Raw genomic sequence first — 11111 nt, 5'->3', positions numbered from 1 at the left:
CGCAGCCTGCGCCGCGCAGCCCTAGCGCGCGCCTCGGGTGGCGCTTTCCCCCCAGGACCGGTGAGTAGCCCGGAGCGCGCAGGGTGTAGGACGCCCAGGCTGGGCACCGAGAGAACGTTTCTAGGTTTGCGAGGTAACCGAACCACCTGCTGTGATTTCCCAGCCTCCCGGCGAAGGGTCTCTAGAGGGTGCTGCTCTGTGGTCCCCTAGGGGATGTGGTTGGTTTCAAGTCCACCTGCAGGCGACCTGAACCCTTTCCCTCCTAGGGACAGCTGCTTGCAGCTCTTAGCCCCGTCTCACCTTCCGGCTCCAGAGCTACCACACAAGCAGCAGTGCTGGCCCGATCCTCGCGTCTCTTCAGACTGGGTCGTCTTTACCCTTACTCGCCCCTTGTCTCACTCAGCTTTCTGACTCTCCCTTTTGCCAGCGCGCACGCACCCCGTGTGCACCCCCCTCGCCCATTCTCGGGAGGATAAAGCCTTCTCCACGAAGTCCGCCGGACCCACCTCCGCTCCTTTGCCAAAGCCTGGCTCCACCGCCCCACTATCCCGCCGATTCCTTCCCAGAGTGAATAGTCCTCTCGGGGATTTCTGACCTCATTCCCTCCACATGATGCTGCCTCTCAGCTCCTCTGACAGCCACCTCGGGAAACTGACACCTACTCTAGATAGTGGCTGTACCTTTTCTACAGAGTTAGTGTGTTTCCCAGCTCCTCCGGCTGTTCGGGAGTGGTCGAGAATGGAAAAAGAAAGAAAAAAATAACAAAGCTTTTAAGACTAAACTTTTTGTTACTGTTGTCTTGAAGCACACAAACTAGTTACACTGCTTAGGTTCCTTCTACTCATTTACAGGCCTTTATCTGAGTACAGTGTACGCCCCTATTTTTACCTGTTCCATCCGGTATCGGGTCTTCTTTTCAGGTTAAGAACAGAGCACCTGTCTGGGAGGTGAATCTCTTTCAGCAACTACACTATCAAAAGCTCAGCAACTCTTGAGGATAAGAAGCTTTTTCTTGAAGGAGAAGAGGGTGGCACCAAACTTACCCTTTAAAATCTTCTTTGAAAAATGCAATAAGCCAAAAATCTTATTTTTTTCTTTAGGTTTAGTGGCTAAGAAAGGGATATAAAAGGATTACAAAACATTGTAGCAAGAAGCTCCTACACTATCTGGGTGCGTTGGGTGTTGTGTAGCATCTTACTATCCAGACAGTATTTCTGTAGAAGTTTTCTTCAATAGCCCTTTCTTCTGAAACCAGACTTACAGTCTTACTATTTCTACTTGTATTTAAGAATGACTATGACAAACTGGGTGAGGAAATGGGTAAGAGGTCAGATAATGTTGAAATGTGTGTTCCCAATTCCTCATGTATTTAAATTTGAAAAATGACTACCCTTACACAACTTATGATTTATATTTTTAAAAGAGGTTAAGAGAACATATTAATTTAACATGACATTTTACTCTGTTGAAGTCTTGGTCTTATGACTTATGTTTCGTGAATACAGATAAGAGGATTCAGAAATAAATGTCAGAAACTTCAAAACATGTCCCCCATTTCAGTACAGAGTGTATGAATACAAATTTCTTGACATTAATATAAATAATTTCAGGGGACTAAGAATTGAATTGTCATTCTTGCTCTTGCAGTTGTTAAGAAAGATGTATGCTTCTTCACCTTGGAGAAGCAAGTCTCTGTCCACACAAGAATAAAAGGGAAAGTTGAGCAACTGTCTTGGGAATTTGTTTAGTGAGGATTGCTTTAAAATTTTCACCTTCTCTAATATCAGGGATTTTTAATTTGTTTTGCTTTAACCCGAAGTATACCTGAGTTTTATCGTTTTGTGGTAAATGCAGTGATTAGTGGCTTTAGGTAAATGTGGACAGCTGCATCAAAAGCCAGGAGGTGCTAAGAATAGTCATCCTATTGTTGGTTCTGTAAATTTGGAAATTTTGGTTACCTTTAGTGTTTGACTGAGAAGAACTTTTGGATCTATATATTAATTATGATAAATGAAATATGCCATGTGAATAGTAGGTGAGCTAGGAGCTGAATAAGATGATCATATACGTTTTTCTTAAAATGCATTTACACTTTGGGTGACACTAATGTGATTGGTATATAAAGTATGTCCAACAATAATAAATATGTATTGAAAAAAGTACATACCAATTGAAAAGAAGAGAAAGCAAAACTCACTAATCCATTATTGCTCACAATGGTGTTAATGATCAGTTGAAAGTAATCTGTTATAATTCCATCTAATGTTAAATTCTACAATGATCTCATAATTATCTATGAAAATACAAATTAATGTGCCATAAATTATGGCAGGAATTTCTGGTGAGAATTCTCAGTAAACTAAAACACATGATCTTTCAGGATTTGATGTCATTGTCAGTAACAGCTATGCAAAGCAGTTAAATATAATACGTCAGGAGACAGACATGTCTTGGAATGGCACCTTTTTGAGTACCATTAAAATGTATCTCCTAATGCTCACAGTTATATGCCACCTAGAGGATTGATTCCAAAATTAAATGTTTGCATTGGTAAAGAGAAATTTTCAATTGTGGAAATAATATAAATCATTTCCTCAACAAGTTACCATTAGTTGAATCTTCCATGTAAAATAGTTTTTTCCAGGGGTATGTGGTGAAGAAAGAAAAACTCTGGAAAAGGAAATATCAAGAAGGGAGAAATAGAGGAAAAGTATAAATTTTATGAATACTTACTTAAATTCTTTTATCAAATAAAAGTAATTGATACAATTTCTACTATTTAGGTATTGTGATAACAGCTGTTTTCCAATTTGAATTTCAAGAAATCCCTCTATAATTGTAACAGTAATACTTTATTCTTATAAATTGGTTCATTGAGTTTTATTCACTATACTCTGAAGATCACAGGAAAACTATTCTATAAAAATCTAATTTTCTAATTGAACTAAATAAAATTCTAGACAAATTTTAATGCACAACTTTGAAAGACAGCACATATACTCCTACTTAAAATTACAATATTAGATTAACAGCAAGATTGGATATATTATTCAATTTTATGGCTATTTTATTTACTAATTCACAAGACTATATATTGCAGTGTAAAGTATAAATTTTATGAATTCAGAACAACTGTCAAATTGCAATGGCTTATATCAAATCATCACATGAAATTTCATATGGTTTTTCTATCTTCAGTCTATAAGGAATTGTTAGTAAACAACATTGTCATGGACGTACAAAGAATATTTCTAATGTAACATGATGCTTTCACCAAAGTTTCACAGCAATGTCATTAAAAACATATTCTTATGAATCTGTTCTAAAGTATAATTTAAAATTTTACAAAAAGATACATTTAAATATTGTAATTTTATATGTTACTTCATGAAATATATTCTAGTTAGCTGCAAATGGACTATGTGACATTCTTAACAGAAGGAATGTAGACTTTAGATATTAGAGATTATAAGAAACATTCCATTTCCTTCATTGTATTAATTACTTGCCCAAGGTTTGTTAGTGGGTAATAGGAGTAAAATTAGACTCCAAGTCTGATTCCATTCTACATCTCTCTATAAATTAAAAAAACCCTCCCCCATTTTATTTTGTCCAAATAATAAGGGAGACATCAGTTTCAGTATGAAGAATAAAGTAAAATGAATAAAATAAAAGATCTGCACTTCTTCATGTACAGCTTAATGTTTCTTCTTATAACCCTAACAGTTGAAAGTAACCACTCTTCTCACTCTTTCTACTTGTAGATTAAAGTGTGGGAAAAAAATTAAAAATTACACTGGTCTATCTAAAATATTGTAGTCTTACTTTACATTTCATTATGGCCAGGTGTGGTGGAGCACGCCTGTAATCCCAGCACTGGGGAGGCTGAGGCAGGAGGATTGCTGTGAGTTCGAGACCAGCCTGGGCTACATAGTGAGTTCCAGTTCAGTCTCAGCTACATAGTGAGACCCTGTCTCAAAAAAACAAAATAAATAAAATAAATAAATAAATACATAAATAAAAAATAAAATTTCATTATGAACTCTTTATTAATTTGTTGCAAAATTCCTTTGCAGTAATGATATGCTGTGGACATTTCCAGTTTAATTTCATAAACAGTTGACGGAAAAACATACCAGAAACAGATGTTGGATACTGGGCTACAGTGAGTTCCAGTTCAGTCTCAGCTACATAGTGAGACCCTGTCTCAAAAAAACAAAATAAATAAAATAAATAAATAAATAAAAAATAAAATTTCATTATGAACTCTTTATTAATTTGTTGCAAAATTCCTTTGCAGTAATGATATGCTGTGGACATTTCCAGTTTAATTTCATAAACAGTTGACGGAAAAACATACCAGAAACAGATGTTGGATTCTAAAAGCCAGTAGGGATAATGAACTTACAGTTTCTTCTTTATGCTTACTAAATCTTTATACTACCAGAAGAAAAGTTTGTGCATCCATGGTTTATTTTTTTATTTTTATTTTTATTTTTATTTTTGTCTTCATGTACTGTTGGTGGCTTGAGTAGCCAGGGATGATAAATTTATATGAGAAGGTTCCAAGTCTACAGTTGAAAGTACTGGAATTTTCAGCTTTCTTTTCACTGTGGCCAGAGGGATCAATGCAAGTGAATGACTAAATCAATGAGAACCTGTCATCATTGTAGGGAAAAGAAAAAAAATAAAATAAAACTTCAACTGTTTTCTTGGTGAGGGTGGCTCATCAATGTCACCTTATTTAGGAAGAATAATTTGGCAATTATGTTTATGATACAATTGCATTATTTGGACCAAAACTGTATTATCTAAGTGGGGCTGGGTTAACAGAAGTTAAGGGAATTGCTGATCTTAAAGTGCTTGGTGGCTGGCTCAAAAGATGAGGAAGAAACCTTGTTTTAAATTTTCCTTGTTGAAGGAATTGGCCTTCTTTCAACTCATTAAGATGCAGATTTGTCTGAAAGGAGAATTAAGGCTTCTGCGACCTAATTTCTCTGGAGTGTAATTCAGCCTCCATGTTGAGATCTCACCACATGGTAAGAAATGAAGTCATGGCTATAGAAACTTGAATGAATGTTTCACAGGTCTTACCTCAGACAACTTACAGTTAACTGGAGACAAATGACAAATGAAAAGGAGGAATGAGATACCAGGCTCACTTAAACTATTACAACCACAATGCTTCTGAATAAGGATACTCAGAGAAAAACATACAAAAAAAGACCAAAATGTAGTCAAAATAGGCCTTGTGTAAAACAGATCTATATCATTGCTATGGCTGTACAGCAAAATAATCTATTTTCTGAAAATATTGTGTGTTTCTACTGGTTCCTATATTGATTCTATCTCGAAAAAAATTTGTTTTAATAACGTGAAAAGCTATTCTTACATATAATAATATAAACTAATATACATATAGTCTCATAGTAATGATCTCAGTAGTTCATAAGATAATTTTTACAAAGGAAATGTAACTCACTATATGGATTTAATATAGTTAAAATGTCAAGTTTTTCTTTAAAAAAATAGCTAAAACTAAATCTTCAAGGAACATTCACAGGAAAATATACAGATATTGGATACATCATGGATGTCTTAGTTACTTCCGCAGGGCTGAGGCAAAATACCTGATATCCCAAATTAAAGGAAAAAAAGTTGATTTCACCTTACAGTTTGTCGAGGTTTCAGTCCATAGTTGGCAGACCCCAAGGTCAGACTGCATGGCAGCAGGGCATCACAAAAGAGAAATAGTTCATGGCATGACAAGTAGAAGGCAGTGAGCAGCAAGCAGCAGCAGCAGCAATAACAAGCCTCTTTCTCCCTTTTATCCTATCCAAGCTACAAGCCTTTTGGGTGGTGCAACCTATACCAAGGGTGAGCCTTCCTGTTATCCACACTCAGATCTATACTAAACCAATTTAGTTGTCACATGCTGTTAATCTCAGTACCACACAACTTAATCTAGCCACTTTCCAAAAGCCCCCCTGATGACTGCTTGAGCTTTTGAGGGTACATCTAGATAGATACAAGCCTTAACAATGCAGTACATACCTTCAATAGGTAAAGGTTTACAAAATAATTTAAGAAAATAAATTTAAACTTTAAAAGGTTATTTTAAAACCTCTATCTTAATTCTCTGATAAAGAACACATCAAATATTACAAAAGAATAGAAAAGAAAGAAAGGTAGAAAAGAAAGATTGCCTATAGTTGGGATGATAATATAAATACTGATGAAGTAATTTGGGGAGAAGTATAAAGCCACAGTTTAATAAATATCTCATATCATTTAATGTAAAACATGGGCTGACCAATTACTTTCACAGTCCTGAAAAATTGATAATATTCATGTTATTAAAAATAATAACCTAAAACAACTTCTGAGGTACCTGAATAATATTATAGAAAACGCTTATCTTATACAAAAACTGGTTCATTTATTTCCATTATTGGTTTACTAAGAGGAAAAACATGTTCTGTTTTTACCTGAATGGCAAAATATATATAATTACTAAGGTGTTAATTGTTCTATTAAAAGTTGCTTTACAACTTTGTATTTCCACTGTATTCTTTGTGTCAGAAAGAATTACTGAATGCATGAAATGCTATTAATAGCTAAAATCAGGAATACCTTTGAAATGTGATGAGCCAGGAGACAGGGCTGTAGTGATAATGGTACTTCACTGCTTCAGTGAGATGACAGAGCTATCTCAGTAGCCAACTCCTTGCAAGAATCATTAAATATTTGAGATTAAAATAACTCACTAAGTTAAGCATGAATAATTGATTCCAGACCTTGTTTTGAAGAGGTTACATGAAGGCTGTCAATCCAACTTGTCCCAGCTGTCCACACCTACAGCCTGGTGGCATTTGTCTGCCTCCACTGAATGGCCAGGCAGTAATTACCGATATGGGAGTGTGAAAGTTGTCCAAAGGTGTTGACAGGTATTTTGTGTGGGAAGTGCCAAAGCTGGGACTATCCCCTACCATTTCCAGTAGATTTTTTTGCTGTGGTTAAGAGGAATATACTTGAAATCACAGTCAAAGCTGTCTGGCGGATGAGGGCAGAAAGTTAAATTTAAGGCCCCTGCCACTGAAAGCCTTTTTTCATATAAAGATGAGATGCCACTGATGAGCTAGTTAAGCTGCAAGCTTGACCAAACTTTCTGTTTCATAAATGAGGTTCATAGGACCATTTCTTACCTTACCTTTTTAGTCATTGACTCTAACTTGATCCACCCCATGTGAAATAGAAGGCCAATCACAAAATCATCATGGATCAGGACTTCAAATTTCAAGAGTCCAGTTACAAGCTCAATAGCTGCTTTTTAATAAGATGTACCTGGTAGAATGTATCCTGTGTGTCAAGGAGGTCACCACTTTAAATCCCTTAAGGACATTGAAGCTGTTTACCTTTTTTAAAGACTTCAGTAAAAAAAAAAACAGTCATAGAGACTTGTAGCTCACACATTTATTAAAGGTATGGGGTCCCAAATATATAGAGAAGGACACAGCTTGATTGAGAGCTTACAACACAATGTGTTGTGCCTTACTCAAAGGATTATATTTTTTTACTTAGCTAACATAAAGTTCCAAGTAAATTTTTTTATGTGAGACATATATCATCTTCAATACAAAAATATTCCAATAAGATGCTGTATGTACTTTGTGTTGGTTTGGAGGCAATAGGCACTCTCCACGAACTTTGAGAGAGCCCAGGTTTTGTTAGTATTGGTAAAAGTGTGAGATCACCATTTTAGCAATTGCAATAAAAATTTGACCCGTTCAATAAGACATCAGCTGTATAGTTAAAGTTTGATTAATAAGGATAGAGGCACTCATGTTGCCCCACTACTATTGATGGCAAAAGGAGGAATTTAGGAAATCCTGGACTTTACCTGTAATGACTCAGAGTTGCCACAAATGTATATTGGTGGGTATGTTACATGAATGAGACATGATTTTTATCTTCAGGAGCCAGCACTAAAAAAAAAAAAAAAAAAAAAAAAAAAAAAAAAAAAAAAAAGGAAGAAAGAGTGGCATTGGCATCTTAGACAGCATTCCAGAAATGTAATCTGTTCAGTAGATTCAGTTACATGAACAGCTGGGACTATGTGATCAACAGCTGGATTCAGTTGGTGATAATCTATTCTAAGCTTATAATTCTCATTAGCTTTTTCACTGGTCATACAGGGCTTTGTAATAAAACATTTAATCTCCAACTACTCGTGTTCTCTTTAAGTTTGTGTTCAGGCCAATGATTTTTCTTTCTCTTCCTGAGATTTTAAACTTTCTGTTGGACTATCTGGGATGGAAAATGGAGGAAATCTGTAAAGTGATTTACATATCACATTAGCATGTCTTTATGTGTGGCCTTTTGCAGTTCTGATAGTCTTTTGAGGCACTTTATGGATGATGAAAAGTAAGCATATAACATTTTATTTCCTACTGTACAGTCATAGGTAGCAATAATTAGACAAAAGACTTCACCCACAAGATGATATTAACTTGATTTTCCCACTGTGAATCCTGCTTAAACCCCATTCTCTGAATCTGAATGTCTTTTTCTAAGTCTAGGTTTTCACCTAGAATTTTCAGGTAACTTGGGTATCTATTTTCAACACATGCTGAAAGTTCAATTTCAAGTTCAATTTCCTCATCTTCCTGAAATCTCTCCGTATATTTCAGAGATAATTAGCCCAAAAGACTTCACCCACAAGATGATATTAACTTGATTTTCCCACTGTGAATCCTGCTTAAACCCCATTCTCTGAATCTGAATGTCTTTTTCTAAGTCTAGGTTTTCACCTAGAATTTTCAGGTAACTTGGGTATCTATTTTCAACACATGCTGAAAGTTCAATTTCAAGTTCAATTTCCTCATCTTCCTGAAATCTCTCCGTATATTTCAGTGGGTGCACATGTGTTGAGATATGCATGAGAAATGAAGACACCTTGGAGTGTGCTCATTTCTTTTTAAATCAGAGGAAATCATGCCAGAAAGGCTGAGAGGAATCTGGGAGCAGTGAAGGAGAAAGGCTTCATATGTACTTTCAGTTTCAAGTGATGTGGCAGAGCCTTGTGACATAGCCAAATAAAATTCAAACATGTAGTCCCACTCAGTACTCTATACTGGGAACAAAACTAATGTGTGACACTATCTATTTCATCCTTGGGAATCTCTTGACTCAAAAACTACAACCATATCACTGTTTTTGTTAAGATGTGCATTTTGCCACCTATGGCTAATATAGTCTTGGCTCATGCAGTGGTGACTTTCTTTAAGGAATCCACCTTAATTTTGGGGACAATTTACTCCACTGTCTATTATCTCAAGTTCTCATCAATTACAACATCAGGGATAGGGAAGCTTTTCTGTACAATGCTGGTAACCTTTAGATTTTTGTCAAAATTTCTTTAGTCTCTTTCTCTTTCATAATTAGGCCAACTTCATCAGAATTCTAAACTCAATTCAGGGCAGCAAAAGCCCCAATACTTGCCAGTGCCATATCCGTGATTTCCCACAAGACTCCTCATATTTCAGGAAAACCTGCCCAAGAGGAATAAAGTTCCCTTATAGTGGCAAAGGATCCCTGAGTAAAAAATAAATAAAACTAAAAATAAAAATCTGAGAAATTGTCACTTCCCATTGGATCTAGAGTTTCCATGAATGAATGAAGGAGAAATTTAGCCATAAGAAAACCCACCACTCTTTGGCTCTACTTTTCCCACACAAGCCAAAAAGATTCTGTTGATTTAAGTGATGAGTTCCCCTTTAACACAGGGTGTGTACAGATATCTAACTGTTGTCTATGAGCAGACAGAACCTTCTTCATACCCAGCACACATTTGAGTGCTAGTTGTTACAATACTGCAGATCCATGCCTGGCTTCCAAATGGGCAAGGGAGTCCTTTCTTTGACAGGGTGAACAACAACGAAGATAGAATTCTGGCAACTATTGTTTTATCCCAATTCCTCATTGTTAACAGGCAAAAAATGTAGCACTGTTTATTATTTGGTTGACAGTATAATTTCTGTAACATTTTGATAATGACTCCTATAGATTTTCTTCAGATTCCATGAAAGACTTTGAAGCATTCTCTTCTCATAATGAATATTATCAAAAACCCATGACATGTCTGAGAGGTTTCCCTGATTATAAATTAATATAAAACCTGCCATAGTTTCAGGGATAGTTGTAGAAAATTTTAGACTTGCAGGTCACAGAGGAAAGGCAGTTTAGTATTCACAGTAATAGTAGTAGAAAAAAACATAAGCATTTTTTGTCTTGGTTCCTTAAGCTCCTTTCCACAAGGCCACAGAAGGCAGACCAAAAGACATCTAAATGTTACAGTACAAAAAGGGCATCTTAGTCAAAGATGTGCAAAGCTGCTATAACAGGGAGTAGACATGGCTGCCTTTGCTCCAGAAAGAGATGCTATTTCTATTTTCTAAGGCTATTTGGTTTAAAAATATTTTTTAAATAATTCAAAGCAAAATTAGCCAGTGATTCTTCATAAGATGTTCAGACATGTAAAAGAAACATGGTTGTCACCTAATGATGAAAAAATTTCGGTAAATTTATTTTTGCAATCTCCTTGTCTATGTTATGCTATATGTTTATCTTTGCCAGTTCCTAATGAATGAATGCTTTTAACATGAGATAACTAAGATTGATGTATATAAGATACAAACCATGAAGGAAGCTTTTAGAGCAAACATATTTCATCTAAAATGTATCATTAGATTCTTAATTAGTTACTCCTGACTTCATAGGTATAGCACAGGGAAGATTAAGCAATTGATAATTCTTATACTAATAATTAAAAATCTGAGCCTAAATCACATAGGAAGTATATATTTTGTGTAATTACAGTAGATTATAAATAAAATTTCCCCATATATATACTATAATAAATATATGCAGTTTACATCATATAATATATAAATTATTTATTGTTTTTTGGGGGGGTACTGGGGATTGAACTTGGGTCCTTGCGCTTGCAAGGTAGGCCACTGAACTGCTGAGCTAAATCCCCCGGCCTTTATATAAATTATTTAATATATTTATACTTTAGTTCTTACATATACTACAAATGTAAGAATAGA

The 11111-nt window shown here is 35.5% G+C and overlaps 1 protein-coding gene across 2 annotated transcripts in view; it reads left to right on the top strand.

Moving 5' to 3' along the window:
* Fut9 (fucosyltransferase 9) overlaps positions 1-11111 on the top strand; it is a 187301-nt gene continuing 176190 nt past the window's right edge. For both annotated transcript variants that reach the window (XM_010603645.1, XM_010603646.1), the window contains exon 1: positions 1-60. The gene's annotated coding sequence lies outside the window, so the exon portion shown is untranslated. The remainder of the gene's footprint in view (positions 61-11111) is intronic.

The sequence above is a fragment of the Fukomys damarensis genome, unplaced genomic scaffold, assembly GCF_012274545.1.
Source record: "Fukomys damarensis isolate Sample0158 unplaced genomic scaffold, DMR_v1.0_HiC HiC_scaffold_14, whole genome shotgun sequence".
In the NCBI taxonomy this organism is placed as follows: domain Eukaryota; kingdom Metazoa; phylum Chordata; class Mammalia; order Rodentia; family Bathyergidae; genus Fukomys; species Fukomys damarensis.
The sequence above is the reverse complement of the archived record's forward strand: the minus strand, read 5'-3'. Positions and strand labels throughout refer to the sequence as shown.